This window comes from Nicotiana tabacum, chromosome 13 (genome assembly GCF_000715075.1).
Source record: "Nicotiana tabacum cultivar K326 chromosome 13, ASM71507v2, whole genome shotgun sequence".
NCBI classification, from domain to species: domain Eukaryota; kingdom Viridiplantae; phylum Streptophyta; class Magnoliopsida; order Solanales; family Solanaceae; genus Nicotiana; species Nicotiana tabacum.
Window position 1 is genome coordinate 12,687,605 of NC_134092.1, and position 20,829 is coordinate 12,708,433.

The following is a 20,829-nucleotide window of genomic DNA, read 5'->3' on the forward strand; positions in this document are numbered from 1 at the left end:
GGGTCGAGCGACCGGGGCCTGATGAGCAAGAGCGGTTTTGACAGGTCACTCAGGAGTAGGGAAGCACCAAGATTATCGGAATACAATTTCAACGAGGACACTGCAAGCATCGTGTCGGCCATAGGTTGCATCAAAGAGACCAAGTGGCCCCGACCATTATAGTCTGACCCTGCCCAGAGAGATCCTAATTTGATGTGTAAGTATCACGGCACTCACGGTCATAGGACCGAAGATTGCCAACAATTAAGAGAAGATGTCGCTCGATTGTTCAACAACGGGTACCTTAGAGAGTTCCTAAGCGAGCGAGCCAAAAACCACTTCAGAAATAGAGACGCCCAACAAATAGGTCGAACAAGAGAAGCCTTAGAATTTGATCAACATGATCATTAGGGGAGTCGAAGTCCCCTAAGGGCCAATGATGAAACGCACTAAAGTGTCTATTACGAGGAAAAAATGTACCCGGGATTACGTTCCGGAGGGAGCTATCTCGTTCAGCGACGAAGATATCAATGGCATCATACACCCTCACAATGATGCACTGGTAATATCTGTACTTATCAATAAATCTCGGGTTAAATGTGTGCTGATTGACCCAGGTAGCTCGACCAATATCATCAGATCAAGGGTCGTAGAGCAACTGGGGTTATAGGATCAAATTATACTGATGGTCTGGGTATTGAATGGGTTCAATATGGCATGTGAAACCATGAAATGAGAGATTACTTTGCCAGTAAACACTGTCGGGACAACCCAAAAAATAAAGTTCTACGTGATCAAAGGGAATATGAGGTACAACACTTTATTCGGAAGGCCATGGGTTCACAACATGAGGGTGGTACCTTCGACCTTATACCATGCGCTGAAATTTCCCACGACGGGGGGAGTCAAAATGGTCTACGGAGAACAGCTATTCGTAAGGGAAATATTTATTGTTGATGAAGTGATCCTGGTGCCCGCGGTTTCAACATCGAGAAGTGAGGAACCGACCAAAAAAAAGAGACTAAATAACAATCAATGATACCGACCTCAGACGAACAGGAGAAACAGGAAGAACAAGAAGCAGACGATGAGGACAATTACAGTGTCCCAAGATCATTCATAGCTCCCGATGACACCGACGCCACCAAATCAATGGTCGAGGAGTTGGAGCAAGTTATATTAATCGAGCACTTACCGGATCGAAAAGTATACCTGGGCACGAGGTTAACCCCCGAGCTTAGGAAAAATCTTATTGATTTTCTTAAAGCTAACGCTGAATGTTTTGCTTGGTCCCATCTAGACATGACATGGATCCCACCGGAGGTAACCACTCACAAGCTGAGTTTGGATCCAAAGTTCCATCCGGTCAAGCAGAAGAGAAGGCCATGGTCCGAGATCAAACACGCGTTCATCAAGGATGAGGTATCCAAACTTCTAAAAATAGGTTCCATTCGGGAAGTTAAATACCCAAATTGGTTAGCTAACGTAGTGGTAGTACCTAAAAAGAAAAATAAACCGAGGATATGTGTAGATTATAAAGATCTAAATAAAGCATGCCTAAAGGATTATTTTCCTTTGCCTAACATCGATCGAATGATCGACGCGATGGTTGGGCACGAGATACTCAATTTTCTCGATGCCTACTCTGGGTACAACCAAATTCGGATAGACCCGGACGACCAAAAAAAGACTTCTTTCATAACAAAGTTCGGCACCTACTGCTATAACGTAATGATGTTCGGATTAAAGAACGCCAGTGCCACTTACCAACGCCTAGTAAACCGGATGTTCGAAGAATAAATAGGAAAATCAGTGGAAGTTTATATTGACGATATGTTGGTCAAGTCCCTGTGAGCAGAGGACCATTTGAAGCATTTGCAGGAAACCTTCAAGATATTAAGGAAGTACAACATGAAGCTAAACCTAGAGAAGTGTGCATTTTAGGTCAGTTGGGGCAAAATTCTCGGGTTCATGGTATCTAATCGAGGGATAGAGATCAACCCCAACAAAATAAAGGCCATAGACATCACCCTAGTCGATAACGTCAAGGCGATTCAAAGACTGACATGATGGATAGTCGTGTTGGTCCGGTTCATCTCGAGATCATCGGATAAGATCCATCGGTTCTTCTCACTATTGAAAAAGAAGAACATTTTTTCTTGGACTCCGGAATTCCAGCAATCTTTGGAAGAACTCAAGTGATACATGTCGATCCCTCCTTTGCTATACACTCGGAAGGCAGACGAACAATTATACCTTTACTTGGTGGTTTTCGAGGTGGCGGTAAGTGGTGTCCTAGTCCGGGAGGAAGAAGGTAAATAATTTCCTATTTATTATATTAGTAGAACCCTAGGCTATGCCAAAACAAGGTATCCTCACCTAGAAAAGTTAGCGCTCGCCTTACTAAGCACTTCCAGGAAACTAAAATTGTACTTTCAATGTCACCCCATATGTGTAGTGACTCTTACTCGATGAGGAATGTCATGCATAAGCCCGAGCTCTCAGTTTGGCTGGCCAAATTGGACACAGAGATCTGCGGGTACGATATCAAGTACAAACTTCGGACTGCCATAACGTCTGAGATTTTAGCGGACTTTGGAACCGACTTTATGTCGTCCTTGATACCTGAAGTCGAAAAGGAATTGCTACTCACTTCGGGGGCTAATTCGGGGATCTGGATCCTATTCACGGACGGTGCATCCAACGCGAAGGGGTACGCTCTCAGTATCGTACTAAAACCGCCTGCGGATAGCGTAATTAGACAGTCTATTAGAACTGTAAAATTGACTAACAATGAAGCCGAGTATGAAGCTATGATTGCAGGTCTAGAACTGGATAAGAGCCTCGGTGCCGAAGTGATCGAAGCCAAATACCTCATCATTGTAAATCAAGTCAACAGAACGTTCGAAGTAAAAGAGGAACATATGCGGAGGTACTTGGAGAAATTGTAGGTAACCCTACACCAATTCAAGGAATAGACTCTACAACACGTACCTCGAGATCATAACAACGAGGCCGATGCATGGCCAACTTGGGGTCGTCTGTCGACTCCGATCAATTCAACTCATGGCAGTAGTGCGGGCGTGCAACTGATGAATTTTGTGGTAGAAGAAGGTCACACCGAAGTAAACTCGATAAGTTTAACGTGGGATTGGAAAAACAAATACATAGACTACGTGAAGACACAGAAATTTCCACCGGATCCCAAGGAATCGAAAGCGTTGCACACCAAAACTGCTAGGTTTAGTTTAGTCAGAGGGAAATTGTTCATAAGGTCCTTCTTCGGCCCACTAGCTAGATGTTGAGGCCCGGTAGAGCCCCAATACGCCACGAGGGAAGTCTACGAGGGCACTTGCGGGAACCATTCGAGGGCAAAATCCTTGGTTCGAAATCTGATCAGAGCCGGATACTAGTGGAATGAAATGGAGAAGGATGTGAAAGACTTCGTACGAAAATGTAATAAATTCCAAGAACACGCATCGATGATTCATCAACCGGGAGAGATGCTCCACCCGATTCTGTCGTCGTGGACGTTTATGAAGTGGGGAATGGATATCGTTGGTCCTTTACCATGGTCGCCCGGTAAGGCCCAATACATACTACTCATGACCGATTATTTTTCTAAATGGGTCGGGGATAAAATTTGATAGTTAAGAACGAACGAAGAATCGAGTAGGCATATTGCGCACTGTCTAGTAAAATACACATAACTTTTCGCTCATAACTCCACTCGAGCTCCACAATATATGGTTGGAACGTTAATTCAAAGGCTACAACTTTCATATTTTAGGATTTCCCAAATTCCAAACAGAATAGGGTGAATAATGCGATCGCATCCGCGGCTACAGATTTGGCCACGGATGTGAGGCAGAACACCAGGTAAAATCCGCGGCCAAATCCGCGGTTAAATTCGCGGTTGCGGACGTCCTGACCTAGAAAAAAGTACTTTTTCGCGTAGGAGAGGGTATAATTGTTTGGGCACGACCCTACTTGGTATATATAAATGGAAAAATGGTATTTTGAGCACTTTTGACATATTTTTGATATAATTTAGACCTAAGGAGGCTAAGGAGACTGGGGATTCAACCTAAGGAGGCAAGAACACACTAGTAGCAAGGCGGAGAATTTTTCTACAAGTTTCTCACTTCCTTCTTCCTATTTCTATTATTGGTTATGAATTCTATTATTGTAGTTATGTATACTATTATGAATAACTAATTTGTTATCTAGGGTTTTGATTGAACCTTTTGTAGGATGAATTCTTGTTATGTTTTAATATAATTTAACCTTTGAATTTGTCTATTTGTTCAACTACATGCTTATTTTAGTTGATTGAATGGTCATCGATTGACTGTGCCTATTTATTATGTGTTGCCTAAGAAAAGATACATATTTAGGTGGTTGTTGAATAACGTCACTCCTAACGTATGTGAGAAATCAATACAGCAGGTTTAAAGGTAGGTTTAAAAATAACAAAGCCTTGACGTGGTCATAATGAGCGGTTAGATAAAGCCAACTAGCGTAGTTCGAGAGAATATGCCTAGTAAATTATTGTAGTTTCTCGAGAGAGAATTACGGTACCTAAAATGCTCATGATCAGTAGAGAATACTTAGGCAAAATTATAAAAGACACAACGGGAAGGATTCCCACAATTGGGGAAATCATAACTCTAGACCTCCTTAGTCTTGTCTTCAACCCTTTGTCTCGTTAGTTGATAATTTTACCACTTTCTAGTATTTGCTAGTTAATTAGCTAGAAATATAAATCTCAATCTTTATAATTTAAAAAATTATTCAAACTTGTCTTCTTAGTGATATTAAACAACTATAGATAAGCCTTAGTTCTCTGTGGGATGTGTGGAATGTGTGTGATACGTGTGGTGGTCAAGATGGTCACTTTCATGGTTGTGCTTATACTTCTTATCTTCCCCCAACCCCTTACTATGACGGTTCTTATTTTTCTTGTGAAGTTAATAGGAACAAAGAACCCAGGGATGATGACCTGAAAGAGATCAAGGATATGCTAAAGTGCCTTGTGGAGCAAAATAATGAGAAACAACTTCACATAAAAGGCAAGATGATGTTATTCGCAACCTGGAGGCACAAGTGCGTCAATTAGTTGAAGCATTTAATGCACAACTAGATGATATTGTGGATAGTAGCCAAAAAGGAGCTTGTATTAGATGCAAAAATTGAGGTGATAAGGGGGTAGGACAGAGTAGAACACCAACAATCAATTAAAATAGATTTTGAGGATGTCGATGTTGTAGAAGAGATACTAGAGTCAACCAAGGAAGTTGAGGATATAAATTTAGTTGACTCTAGCGTGATTGGTGTTGAGGATGTCGAAAATCTTGAAGTTCATATATTTGAGTGCGTTGGACCTCATTCAAACACTTCTCTACATTATGTTCAGACGGTGAAATGGTAATGGATCTTTACAAGCATAAAAAGCAGTCCAGGGAAGAGGTAGATGAGCCTTATATTTTGAAATTTTAAAGGCCGACTAGGCAAGGTGACACTCCTCAGTGGAGAGCTAAAAAGTGGATGAGAATTCATTTAATTTTTGGCTCGCAACAATTTGTATCGCCCCAAGAGCATGATCATAGAGCAGAATCAAAACTTGGGGTCCAATTCATAAGTTCAAGGTGGAGTCAAAAAGTAGTTTTCGTCGTGCCGCGACGTTAAATCAAGCGCTTGTTGGGAGGCAACCCAACTTTATTTTTTAAAATTTATTTTATTTTATTATTTTATTATTATAGGATTATTTTTGTAGTGTCGATTTTTGATTTTTCAGGAGCATGGAATGCAAAGCTATTGGAAGAATGCAACAACAAAACCAGATGGTTGGAACTAAGTGTGAGGTACCTGCACGAAGGACCAGGTCTGGGAGAAGTCTGAGTACCCCATGAGATGCTAGTGCGTCGGCCTTTGGCCTTCCAAGGAGTTTCTTTTACCCTCTTGTATGTATGAGTGTGCATTTGGGGACAATGCACAATTTTTAAGTGTTGGGTAAGGAGATTGTTTGGGTGACTTTCCATGCTATTTTAGTTGTGTTAGTTTAATTGAATAATTTTTTTATTCTTACAAAAATAGAAAGAATTGGACTTTTCCGGACGATGGATCTATTAGATATTTTTCTTGAGGGATTTAAGTCGAAAGGAAAAAGACATAAAGATTTTTTTTTGTAGGTAGTGTAGTAATTCCCTTTGGTTTTTCTTTGTGCCGCGGTTCTTTTTCAAGGGTTTTGTTTGAACCGGGTGTAGCTAGTTTTTTTTTTTAATGAATAGGAGCTATTGTGTTGTGTTTTGAATTGAAGTAATATCTCTTGACTTTGTTATGCCTTGAGAATAGCGAGTACTTTGGTTGTGACGCTTAGGCTCAGTTCTTGACTCTTATATAAGTACCTCAAATTGTATGATTTTAAATTTGCTTAACTGCTTTGACTAGAGTGTCTTGATGAATCCAATCCTGAGTGAGTTATGTGCCATGTGTGTGTGAGGTTTGGGTGTTATTATGTGCATTACATTTGATGCCTAGAACTTGCCCCATGTGTTTGCAAAGTGAAATAGTAGTTTTGTTCAGTCTTGGAAGTGATATAGGCGTTTCTTTATTGAGCCATATATATATTTTACCCGCCTAATTATTATGTATCGTAATTAATCCATTTGAGCCTGTAATCCTGTTTCTTTGGCAACCACATTACAAGCCTTACCCATTTGTTTGAATTAACCATTTGTTTGAACCTTCTAACCTCCCATAAGCACTTGAATTATTATGAATTGTGTAAAAGTGAAAGTGTGGGGTGGATGGTTTGGCTTTTGAGTGGAACCAATGAAATAAGGAGAAAGGTGCACTGTTTTGAAAAAGTAAGAGCCACTTGAATTGAAAAAAAGAAAGAAAATGAAAAAATAGTTGTATTGATGCGGAAAAAAATATTCCTTGATAAGTGGTGACTCTTGATGTAATTGTGCTTAAAGAAGTATGGGGTAATATACATTGATGTGAAGGTAGAGTTTGGTTTGACATAAGTATGAGGTTTGAATGTTAAAGTATATGTATTAAAGTGCTTAGGGAGGTGTAGTCACTCTTTATATCTAAATGTATCATACCCGTCCCACAGCCTACATTACAACCAAATAAAGTCCTACTTGATCCTAGACTGAATGAGCTCGATTAGTAGAGTAGTACACTATGGGCAAGCCTATGGTACATCTTTTGTGGCATATGAATGTTATTTCTGAGAGTGAGCGAATTCTTTGTATCTTGAGTTCCTAAGTATTCTTAAATTTTATTGTGTGGAACTACTGTCTTTCGTCGTGTGAGGGCACTTGATTCATGAAGGAAAGGTAATGTCAATGACCTCTATGTTAGAGTAAGTGGGTGAGTTGTGAATAATACGTGGTACTTGTAAATCAAATCTTGAGGTGAAGATGTTACGCTTTTGTGCTTTGTCTATTTTAAGTATTCTTGGTGTGATGAGTTAGTAGAATTGTTTAAAAAGGTCGTGTCTATATAAAGTGTAGTTTGATTGCTCGAGGACGAGCAATGGTTTAAGTATGGGGTGTTGATGATAGGCTATAATTACGTATTTTAGTCGCTTATTACACTCTAATTTACTGCACTTTAATTGAGTTTGAACTTTAATCGCTAGTGTTTTGCACTAATTGTGTGTTTTATGCCTTATAGGAGTGATTCCGAGCTATATGGATGATATGGAATGAATTCAAGTGATTTGGAGCTTTGGATTCTAAGTAGAAGACCAAGGAATTAAGCCGGGATCGTGTTTAGGGATCAAATTTGATAGTTAAAAATGAACGAAGAATCGAGTAGGCATATTGCGCATTGTCTAGTAAAATGCACATAACTTTTTGCTCAGAACTCCACTTGAGCTGCACAATATATGGTTGTAAAGTTAATTCAAAGGACTACAACTGTCATGTTTGCAGTTTTTTCAAATTCCAAACAGAATAGGGTAAAACATGAGGTCGAATCTGCAGCCGCGGATCTGGCCGTGTATGTGAGGCAGAACACTGGATAAAATCCGTGGCCAAATCCGCGATTGAATCCGCGACCGCGGTCGTCCTGACCTGAAAAAGTGTCCTTTTTCGCATAGTAGAGGGTATAATTGTTTGGGTCTGACCCTACTTGGTATATATACATGGAAAAACGGTATTTTGAGCACTTTTGACATATTTTTGACATAATTTATACCTAAGGAGGCTAAGGAGACCGGGGATTCGACCTAAGGAGGCAAGAACACACTAGTAGCAAGGCAGAGAATTCTTCTACAAGTTTCTCACTTCCTTCTTCCTATTTCTATTATTGGTTATGAATTCTATTATTGTAGTTGTGCATACTATTATGAATAGCTAATTTGCTATCTAGGGTTTTTATTGAACCTTTTATAGGATAAATTCTTGTTATGTTTTAATATAATTTAACCTTTGAATTTGTCTATTTGTTCAACTACGTGCTTATTTTAGTTGATTGAATGGCCATCGATTGACTGTGCCTATTTATTATGTATTGCTTGAGAAAGGATACATATTTAGGTGGTTGTTGAACAACGTCACTCCTAACGTATGTGAGAAATCAATACAACAGGTTTAAAGGTAGGTTTAGAAATAACAAAGCCTTGACGTGGTCATAATGAGCGGTTAGATAAAGCCAACTAGCGTAGTTCGAGAGAATATGCCTAGTAAATTGTTGTAGTTGCTCGAGAGAGAATTACGGCACCTAAAGTGCTCATGATCAGTAGAGAATACTTAGGCGAAATTATAAAAGACACAACGGGAAGGATTCCAACAATTGGGGAAATCATAACTCTAGACCTCCTTAATTTTGTCTTCAACCCTTTGTCTCGTTAGTTGATAATTTTACTACTTTTTAGTATTTGCTAGTTAATTAGTTAGAAATATAAATCTCAATCTTTATAATTTAGAAAATTGTTCAAACTTGTCTTCTTAGTGATATTAAACAGCTATAGCTAAGCCTTAGTTCTCTGTGGGATTCGACTCCAGACTTTTAGACCGGATTATATTTGCAGCGACCGCTTATCCTTTTTAGGACTAAAGTTGGGTGTGATCAACAACCTAACTAATAACATTATGTCTAACCATTCTTGTAACTTTCTAAAATACATTATCAAAATGTTGCCCAAAATCGGAGGAAAATATGTATAGAAACTTATTTGTAATGGATGTTTACCACAAAACATATAACATACACGTGCATAAGGTCTAGTTATTTAGAGCAAAATACCAAATTTGTTGGTCAGCTAATATTAATTGTATTTGCTAGCTAAAATGTGTGTAATATAATTTTTAACATATATTAAAAATTTATTTAAAATCGACTAAAAATATATTGTATACGGTTAAAATCAGGCCCACCCGATTTTACTGTTTGATCGAGACCGGGAGTTTGCATCGAAGGACGATCTCATAACCGAGGTACCTGTCGAGATCGAGGTTAGTAGAGATCGAAGCCAAATGAGACAGACATCGAGCAAGATCGAAGATAGCATAATAACAGCAAGGCAAGATATATGTGGCTGACCGAGGATCATGGCGTAAATCTCGGTGACTGATCGAGGATCATGGCATAAATCTTGGAACAGATCAAATCAGAAACGGTTAATTAGCTAATCATGGGGTTACTTTCTGTAATTAGAATTGTACCATAAGTGGAACTCCTATACTATATAAAGGGGGTTCTAATCATTTGTAGGACATGTTTTGACACACACAAAAAGCAATATAATTCTCTTTATTGTTCTCACCATTGTTATTCAGCTTGTTATACTTTCATAGTTCTTGCATCAACCAGCTCAAGGGTGTCCAAACTCAAGGGCTAAGTTTCATTCTAACACTAGTTTGCTTTACTTTATTGTTAATTTCTAATACTCATCCTTACATTTATCAATTGGTATTAGGTGAAATAACGTGTCCTTAGAACCATATTATAAGTTTAATTGTTATCCAATTTTAAGGGTAAACAGTTTGGCGCCCACTGTAGGGCTAAGGATAATAGTGATTGCTTAAAACTAATTTTAGTAACACACACTGATTTACACTTGTTCTCATAAGAATCTTTGTTTTCAGGACAAACATGTCAACGCAACACCTACATATGGTGACAACAACCTTGGATTTCACAGGGAAAATGACAACATAGCTGCCCCAGGAATCGAGGTGCCTCAGGCCGACCTCGAGGGAGCACCAATTGCAAATCCCGTCGATGTCAGTTCACATGTCGCCCTAAATACAAATTTGGGCGTTGAGCCCAAAAGTAGTATGCACAGGGAAGTTCGATCAGGTGGTCGAGGTACACAGGGCGGAGAAGATAGTGGAGTTAGCCTCCAATTGATATTCGAAATGTTACAGGCTCAACAGGCCGCTATAGCACAACTACAAAATCAACACTGAACATCGAGTAAGATCGAACCAGAAGTCCTTCAAAGGACGGAGCCTGTGCCGGAAAGGTCAAATGCCAACGAATCGGGGACTGACCTGCCATTATGAAAATGTCTGAGGAGCTCACTAAACAGATTGAATCAGGAGAAAAGAAAATCGAGGCAAATGACAAGAAAGTAGAGACATATAACTCCTAAATTGACCAAATACCGGGGGCGCCGCCGATTTTAAAAGGTATGGCTTCAAAGAAATTTGTATAGAAGTCTTTCCCTCCGAATGCCAGAAATTCCTAAGTACAACGGGACTACTGACCCTAATGAGCATGTCAATTCTTTTACATGCACAATAAAGAAAAATGACTTAGAAGACGATGAGATTGAATCTGTTTAACTGAAGAAAAATGATACGGTACCACAATTTGCCACCTAATTCCATTGATTCCTTTGCCATGCTAGCAGACTCCTTCGTAAAGGCATATCCTGGAGCAATAAAGGTCGCGACTAGAAAATCGGACCTCTTCAAGGTGAAACAAAAAGACAACGAAATGTTGAGGCAATTCGTATCTCAGTTTCAGATGGAACGCATGGAACTACCACCGGTCACAGACGATTGGGCTGTTCAGGTCTTTACTCAAGGTTTGAATGAATGAAGTTCGGTGGCATCATGACAACTAAATCAGAATTTAATTGAATATCATGTGGTAACTTGGGCCGATGTACATAATCAGTACCAGTCAAAGATCAGGGTCGAGGATGATCAATTAGGGACCCCTTCCAATTCCGCTTACCCAAAAAGGCCTGTCGGCAGAACTCAAAGGGATATCGACAGAGAACCCCGATTGAGCAGAGATCGGTATCTACCATACAATGAAGATCATAGAAATAGCGGCCCATGACGCAATCCCTTCCGAAATGATCGAAGGAACGATTGAAGACAGAGCTCTCGAGGGATCATGAGCAAAAGTGGCTTCGATAAACATGCTAATCCCGCATAAGCACCACGATTGTCAGAATACAACTTCAGTGTCGACGCATCGGGTATTTGTGTCAGCTATTGAGAGAATCAAAGATACTAGATGGACCAGACCCCTACAAACCGATCCATCCCAATGGAACCCCAATAAAACATGCAAATACCATGGTACACATGGTCATAAAACCAAAGACTGCAGACAACTAAGGGAGGAGGTGGCCCGTTTATTCAATGAGGGTCACCTCCGAGAATTCTTGAGCAACTGAGCTAAAAACCATTTCAGAGACAGGGACGCAAACAGGAAGAACGAGCAGGAAGAACCAAAGCATGTGATTCACATGATCGTTGGTAGGGTTGATATTCCACAAGGGCCCGTGTTCAAATGCACTAAACTATCAATCACCAGAGAAAAACGAACTCGAGACTATGTGCCAGAATGCTCTTTATCATTCAATGATGAGGAAGCAGAAGGGATTTTACAACCCCCACGATGACGCTTTGGTAATCTCTATCCTTATGAATAAAATTCAGGTTAAACGTGCTTTAATTGATCCGGGAAATTCGACCAATATTATTCGATTGAGGGTCGTGGAGCAGCTCGTCCTACAAGATCAGATCATACCCACAGCTCAAATTCTCAATGGCTTTAACATGGCAAGAGAAACAACTAAAGGTGAAACCATCCTATCAGTAAATGTAGCCGGAGTTATTCAAGAAACAAAGTTCCATGTGATCAAAGGCGATATGAGATACCACGCACTGCTCGGAACACCCTGGATTCACAATATGAGGGCGGTCCCCTCAACCCTTTACCAAATGCTGAAGTTCCTAACACCGGATGGAGTAAAAAAGGTGAATGGGGAACAACATACTGCCAAAGAGATGTTCGCGATCGACGAAGTGATACCGGTATCGGCACTTTCGTCAAGAAAAAGATCGGAGTCCAAAGGAAAACAAGGAGCTAAATAGCAACCACAGCTACCAGCCACGACTCAATAAGAGAAGCAGGGAACAGACGAGGACGAGGATTATTGGATCCCTCGATCCTTCATAATCCCCGAGGATTCCGACGCCACCAAATCAACAGTCGAGGAGCTGGAGCAAGTCGTACTGATCGAGCATCTACCCGATCGAAAGGTATACTTGGGTACGAGGTTAACCCCCGAGCTCAGGGAAAAACTCATTAAATTTCTTATCGATAATATGGATTGTTTTGCTTGGTCCCATTTATATATGACAGGGATCCCGCCGGAAATCACTACACATCGACTAAGCTTGGACCCGAAGTTTCGCCCGGTAAAACAAAAGAGAAGACCCCAGTCTGAGGTAAAACATTAATTCATCAAGGACGAGGTAACCAAACTTCTCAAAATAGGGTCCATTCAGGAGGTAAAATATCCCGAATGGGTAGCAAACGTAGTCGTAGTCCCTAAAAAGGGGAATAAACTTAGGATGTGCGTAGACTATAAAGATTTAAATAAAGCATGTCCTAAAGACTCTTTTCCTCTACCGAATATCAATCGCATGATCGATGCCACGGCCGGCTACGAGATCCTTAGTTTGCTCGATGCCTACTCCGGGTACAATCAAATACAAATGAACCCGGAGCATCAGGAAAAGACTTCGTTCATCGCTAAGTACGACACCTATTGCTATAATGTAATGTCGTTTGGACTAAAAAATATTGGTTTCACCTATCAACGCTTAGTAAAATTAATGTTCGAAGAATAAATAAGTAAGTCAATGGAAGTTTTTATTGACGATATGCTAGTTAAGCCCCTGCGAGCAGAGGGCCATTTGGCATATTTGCAGGAGACCTTCAATATACTAAGGAAATACAACATGAAACTCAACCCATAGAAATGTGCATTCGGGGTTGGCTCGGGCAAGTTCCTCGGCTTTATGGTATCAAATCGGGGGATCGAAATCAACCCCGATAAGATCAAGGCGATCGAAGACATCACAGTCGTGGATAATGTTAAGGTCGTACAAAGATTAACATGGCGCATAGCCGCCCTAGGCAGATTTATCTCGAGGTCTTCAAATAGAAGTCACAGGTTCTTCTCACTGCTAAAAAAAGAACAACAATTTTGCATGGACCCCAGAATGCCACCAAGCATTGGAATAACTAAAGCGGTACCTCTCGAGCCCGCCACTGCTTCATACTCCGAAAGCGGACGAGCAACTATACTTGTACTTAGCAGTCTCAAAAATCACGGTAAGTGGGATCCTAGTTTAAGAAAATCAAGGTACATAATTTCCTGTTTATTATGTTAGTCGACTCTAGGTGAGGTCGAGACCCGGTACCCACACTTATAAAAATTAGCACTTGCCTTAATAAGTGCTTCTAGGAAATTATAACCATATTTTCATTGTCACCCGATCTTTGTGGTGACTACTTATCCCCTTCGCAATATTTTGCATAAAACCGAACTTTCGGGCCGATTGGCCAAATGGGTCGTTGAGATCAGTGGGTACGATATCGAATATTGACCCCGAACGGCCATCAAGTCTCAAATCTTAGCGGATTTCGTGACCGACTTTACGCCTGCCCTCATACCTGAGGTTGAAAAAGAACTATTATTAAAATCAGGTACATCATCGGGGGTGTGGACCCTCTTCACAGACAGTGCTTCGAACGTGAATGGGTCTAGGCTAGGCATCGTTTTGAAGCCTCCCACGGGTAATACAATTAGACAAGCTATCAAAACTTCCAAGTTAACTAACAATGAGGCCGAGTATGAGGCCATGATTGCAGGTCTTGAGCTAGCTAAAGGTTTGGGAGCAGAAGTCATCGAAGCCGAATGTGACTCCCTGCTCGTGGTAAACAAAGTCAACAAAACTTTCGAGGTCTGAGAAGATCGAATGCAGAGGTACTTGGACAAATTACATGTGACTCTATATCGGTTTAAAGAATGGACCTTACAACATGTACCTCGAGAACAAAATAGCGAGGCCGATGCCCTTGCAAATTTGGGGTCATCAGTCAAAGACGATGAGATTAGCTCGGGGATTGTCGTACAACTTTCAAGGTCAGTAATCGAAGAAGGCCATGCCGAAATCAACTCCACAAATCTGACCTGGGATTGGAGGAACAAATATATCGAGTACCTAAAGAACGGGAAGCTTCCATCGAATCCTAAGGAGTCGAGGACTCTACGTACGAAGGCTGCACGATTCACATTGGCCGAAAATGGAACACTATATAGAAGGATGTTCGATGGATCATTGGCAATATGTTTGGGACCAGGAGATACCGACTACGTCCTACGAGAAATTCACGAGGGCAAATGCGGAATTCATTCTGGTACCGAATCATTGGTTCACAAAGTCATCAGAGCAGGATACTATTGGGCCGATATGGAAAAAGATACAAAAGAGTTTGTTCAAAAGTGCGACAAATGTCAAAGGTATGCACCGATGATTCACCAACCTGGAGAGTAACTTCATTTAGTCTTATCCTCATGGCCATTCATGAAATGGAGAATGGATATTGTCGGCCCTCTACCATCGGCCCCAGGTAAAGCTAAATTTATTTTATTTATGATTGACTATTTCTCTAAGTGGGTTGAAGCACAGGCTTTCGAGAAAACTAGAGAGAAAGAAGTCATAGACTTCATCTATGATCACATTATATGCCGATTCGGGATGCCTGCCCAGATCATATGCGACAATGGAAAATAATTCGTTGGCGGCAAAGTAACAAAATTTCTCGAAGATCACAAAATAAAGAGGATCCTATCGACGCCGTATCATCATGGTGGGAACGGACAAGCCAAATCGACAAACAAAACCATCATCAAAATCTAAAGAAAAGATTGAACGACGTTAAGGGAAAATGGAGAGAAATATTGCGCGAAGTCCTTTGGGCGTATCGAACAACGTCAAAATCCAGTAAAGGGGAAACACCATTTTCTTTAGTATATGGCACTGAAGTGCTGATCCCGGTTGAAGTCGGGGAACCGAGCGTCATGTTTCAATATGCAACAGAAGAGTCAAATCACGAGGCTATGAATATAAGCCTCGAATTGATAGATGAAAAATGGGAAGCCGCCCTTGTTCGAATGGCTGCACAGAGACAACAGATCGAAAGGTACTACAATCGAAGAGCCAATCTTCGACACTTCAAAATCGGGAACTTGGTTCTAAGGAAGGTCACCCTCAATACTCGAGACCCAAACGAAAGAAAATTTGGCCCGAACTAGGAGGGACCATACCAGGTCCTCGATATCATCGGAAAAGGATCCTACAAAATTGGCATGGTGAACGGCGAGCAATTACCAAACAATTGGAACATATCACTCCTCAAACGATATTACTGCTAAGGTACGACATTTTTCATTTTCATTTATATTTTATACTAACCATCTGCAGGTGTTTAATCGAAGACACCAAAGGATTCTTCAAACGCGGAGTCCTTAGGTCTGAAAGCACGCGTTGCACTCTTTTTCCCTTAGACCGATTTTTGTCCCAAATGGGGTTTTCCGGCAAGGTTTTAAATGAGGCAGCCATTGTTCGTGCTAACTTAAAGCAATTCAACAATATCCGAGGCTCTTTTACAATCAACCTCGAATACTGGGGGGCATCACCTTCGGATAGTTACAAGGAAAATACTTCGTGTCGACAGGGTCTCGATAGGTAAAAATTTTGTAGAGGACCAAACGGTCAAATGAACCATGTCCATGTAGATTACTCGAACCCTAATGGCAAAACATGTACACATGTATAATCTATTGAAAGAAGTATTTTCCCTTACTAGATGTTCCATGCTTTAAAAAAGCTTATACTTTACAATTTCATATTTATGATCTATTGTGGAAACCGGCTTAATGGGAGAGCATAACTGAAGTTCAAACAATTTACCCGATACTCGGGGACTGTAGTCCAAAAAATTGAGAGGATCGAATTACTAAATCTCGAAATCGTAAGACCTTAAAAATGTAATCCTCGATTTTATAGGCCACGACCACCACAAGTTAAAGGCTACGACCAAATTAACATGGTTCAGAGACGTCCGATTTTCGTTATTAAACAAACCTTCTAATATTTTTACAAACCGGTTAAAAAGGCTACCCTCGGCTAAATTTCTAAAAGTCTCGACAATATCGACCCTCGAAAACCCTAATGGGTACAAAGTCGTTCGAACTCTAGAATAAATTCTTTATTTTATGCTAAGGCATTACGAAATAAAGAGTCTCGATAATATCGACCCTTGAAAACCCTAATGGGTACGGAACCATTCAAACTCTCGAGAAAATCTCTTATTTCATGCTAAGACACAACAGATTTTATATGATTAAACAATAAAATCTGAAAAGGGGAGAAAGCCATTCTTTTTACTATTGGCGTATCGGCCTAATTCAAGAGCCTAAAGGGCCAGTTTATTTTTGATAAATCATCCTCACCCAATTAAAAATCTAAGGGTCACCCTACTCCGAGTTCGAGCAAGTACTCACTCGATTATAAAAACTACACTAGCTCGGCTTCGATCGCTACTAGCCTCAAATTGCCTAAGCCTCGAATTTACGAACAAAATTTTCATAAGGCATAAATAAAATAAAAAAAATTCACAAGGCATAAATGAAATAAAAACAAGTCAGAAAGGAAAAATATCTTTATATATATGCGAATATTCACAAGGTCCGATCAGGATCCTATACAAAAGACCAAAAGTGAAAAATCATAAGGTTCTTGATCTTCTCCGGGGGCAACTTCTTCTCCATCGAGGTCCTCCCCATTCTCGGACCTGCTCTTGCTGCCATCATCATCATCATCATCGGAAGTGGCCAACGCCCCATCTTCGGCTTCATGCTTTCTAGCCTTTACTATCTCGTTGGTAAGATCGAAACCTCGAGCGTGGATTTCCTCGGGGGTTTCCCTCCGAGATTGGCATCTGGCAAGTTTGGCAATCCAATATACTTGAGTTTGGGCGGTCTCGACTGCCTCTCTCGCTTGGATTTGAGCGGCTTCAACATCGGCTTAGTAGACGACTACGATCGCATCTGCCTCGGCCTTTGCCTTTTCGGCTTCAAATTTAGCCTTGGCAAGTTCAGAAGCCAACTGAGTCTCGAGTTCCTCTATTTTCCTTGCTTGAGTCAAGCTCTTATCCTTCATACCTTGAAGCTGACTTTCGGCTAATGATAATTGGGCTCGAGCTGTCTTTTTTTTCTGCAGCAAAACGGTCCATACCTTCTTTCCACCCCAAAGACTCCATTTTTATCGTATCTACCTCCTCGTGGAACTGCTCGACCCTCTCGATCTTCTGCTGTAACTGTGAGATCGAAATGTTAGCCACCATTCTCGAATCGAGCCCATGAGCTTTTAAAATTTTCATTACCTGCTTGATCAGGTCGGTTTGATCTTTGTGAGCCGTTGCCAATTCGGCTCGGAGGTCCTTGATCTGTTCTTCTTTTTGATTACCGAGAAGATTGAGGGCATTCCTCTCTTCTGTAAGCCTTTGAATGTCGGCCTCGTACCGATTCAGTTCGTCTCGAGACAGAGAAAATGCTTCTCGGTGAAGTGTTGAGACCTACGTAGAAAAAAGAAAAGAAGTTAGATAAAACGAGAAAAATGAACACAAAGATAATACCAACAAGGGGAGCTAAGGCTTACCCGATTCAGAGCTTGCTGCGCTTCATTGAAAAGGCTCGATGACTCGCCCGAGTCCTTCCTCTAGACTTCCAAATCACTCAGGCCGATAGTATCTTCGACCCTAGTAAAGTAATCACGGAAGGGATCCTCCATTCCATGGGCTCCTTCGATGGAGAAGGTCTTCAAGGCCCGAGCCTCTTGAATCATCTCCTCAGAAAATGAGGGGATTAGCGGGGAGCCTCCAATTTCTATTGCCCCAAGTGGTTCACTTGGGGCGTTCTCCTCATCTCGAAGGGCCTCGACAGCCGTACCCACAGTTGGCTCAATGTGGTGGGAAGCATCTTCGATCCTCAATGGCTCGGGGACTTCGCCCAAGTCTTTTCCCGAGACACCCTCATCTCGAGATGGAGTCTCTGCAACCTTCACTGATTCAGTGGACTTTGGGGCCTCGGTGCTCATTCTCGCTCGGGCCGCTAGCCCAGAGTCGTCTTCTTCCTCTTCTTCGTCCTTCTCCCTTAGACGCCGAACAGACTCTTCGGTTAGGAGGATGATGTTCTTCCTCGGCTTACGAGCCTTCTTCTTCTTAGGTTCTGGATCCTCAGAGGGTGAGGTCTTTTTCCTCTTTTTGTCTTTCGCCGGTTTCGGTGCCGGGATCGAAGTCTCTTCCTCACCAGATAGGCCCCCCATAACAGCATCTTTGCCAAGGTCTATATCAAAAGAAATTAAGTGAGAAATGCCTTAACAAAACCATCAAATACATGGAAAATGGGCTTACCATGAGTTTTGGCCTCCCATTGGCCCTTTGATAAATCGCACCATGAGCGCTCGTCATACGAATAGGTCGAGGCCAGGTCCCGAACCCAGCTTTTGAGGTTAGGAATTGCACCGGGCATCCAAACGACTGCTACATCATGGAATGAGATATCTATGAGAAGAAGTAAATGGGCAAAACAATAAATAAGAACTAAAAGTGGGATTGTACTTACGCTTCATGTTCCATTTCTTAGGAAATGGCATCTTCTCGGCCGGGATTAGGTCGGAAGTTCTCACTCGAACGAACCGGCCCATCCAGCCTCGGTTCTTATCCTCGTCTATGCTCGAGAACAACACTTTGGTGGCCTGACTTTGGAGTTTTATTAACCCGCCTCGATAGAGGCGGGTGCTGTATAACCTAATGAGGTGGTTGAGGGTGAAAGACATCCCCTCGACGTTGCTCACGAAGAATCGAAGCAAAATGACAATTCGCCAAAAAGAAGGATGGATTTGGCCTAGGGTTATTTAATACTGACGACAAAAATCAATGACGACAGGGTCGAGGGGGCCCAGCGGGAAGGGTAAGTGTAAACACTTAAAAACCCTTCCACATGGGTGGTAATGTCTTCTTCCGGGGTCGGGATCACCACTTCTTTGCCCTTCCAGTTGCAGTCTTTCTTTACCTGCTTAAGGTATCCTTCGATTATCGAGCATATATACCTCGACACTGGATCACATCGACCAGGAATCGACGAGGCTTTATCAGTCTTGAAGTTAGAAGTGAAAACATACCCCCCGGGAACACACTCTTTAGGTTGTGGCTCCACCGGTGTTTTATCGCCGACCGGCTGCGATGAAGAAGCGTTTTCCTTTTGAGAAACAATTTTTGATGCTTTTGTCATTTTTGTATGGATTTGAAGTTAAAAATAGATGGAGATGATAAGATTTGGTGTTTTGAGAAGATGGTAGCAGTGAAAATCGTAGATTTGTAGATGAAGAAGTTAGAAGGTATACAAAGCTTTGGAGATTAGAAATCTGAAAGTAAAAGTTCGAAATGGTGGAGAGAGGGACTATTTATAAATTTCACAACGACGATTCAATATTGGCGGTGGCCGACCATCGACTGACGCACATTTAATGCCTTGGTAACTGTACAGACGGGACGTTTCAGTCACTTACGTCACAAGGATGACGTCATGACGGATCGAGGTAGAAAATCGAAGGCTCAATTCGTTTCTTGTCATTATACTCCAAAAAAACGAGGGGACTATCTATATACGGTTAAAACTAGGTACACACGATTTTACTGTTTGACCGAGACTAGGAGTTTGCATCGAAGGACGGTCTCGTAATCGAGGTACGTGTCGAGATCAAGGCTAGTAGCGATCGAAGCCAAATGAGACAGACATCGAGCAAGATCGAAAATAGCATAATAACAGAAAGGCAAGATATCCGTGGCTGACCGAGGATCATGGCGTAAATCTCGGTGACTGGTCGAGGATCATGGCGTAAATCTCGAAACTGATCAAATTAGAAACGATTAATTAGCTAATCATGGGGTTTCTTTCTATAATTAGAATTGTACCATAAGTGGAACTCCTCTACTATATAAAGAGAGTTCTAATCATTTGCAGGACACGTTTCATCATACACAAAAAGCAATATAATTCTCTTTATTGTTCTCACCATTGTTATTCAGCTTGTTATACTTTCATAGTTCTTGCATCAACCAGTTCAAGGGTGTCCAAACTCAATGGCCGAGTTTCATTTTAACACTGGTTTACTTTACTTTATCGTTAATTTCTATTACGCATCCTCACATTTATCAATTGGTATTAGGTGAAATCACGTGTCTTTAGAACTATATTATAAGTTTAATTGTTATCCAATCACGATATCCAATTTTTATAAAGTCAAGGTGGGTTGCACTCTTCACTTCCAACTAAGAGGTTGTGAGTTCGAGTCATCCCAAGAATAAGGCGTGGAGTTCTTCGAAGGAAGTATGCCAAAGGTCATTTGGAAACAGCCTCTCTACCCCAAAAGTAGGCGTAAGGTCCATATTTCTCAATTTTGGGATAAATAATTGTATTTAAGGCTCAATTGTATTTGTTACGGA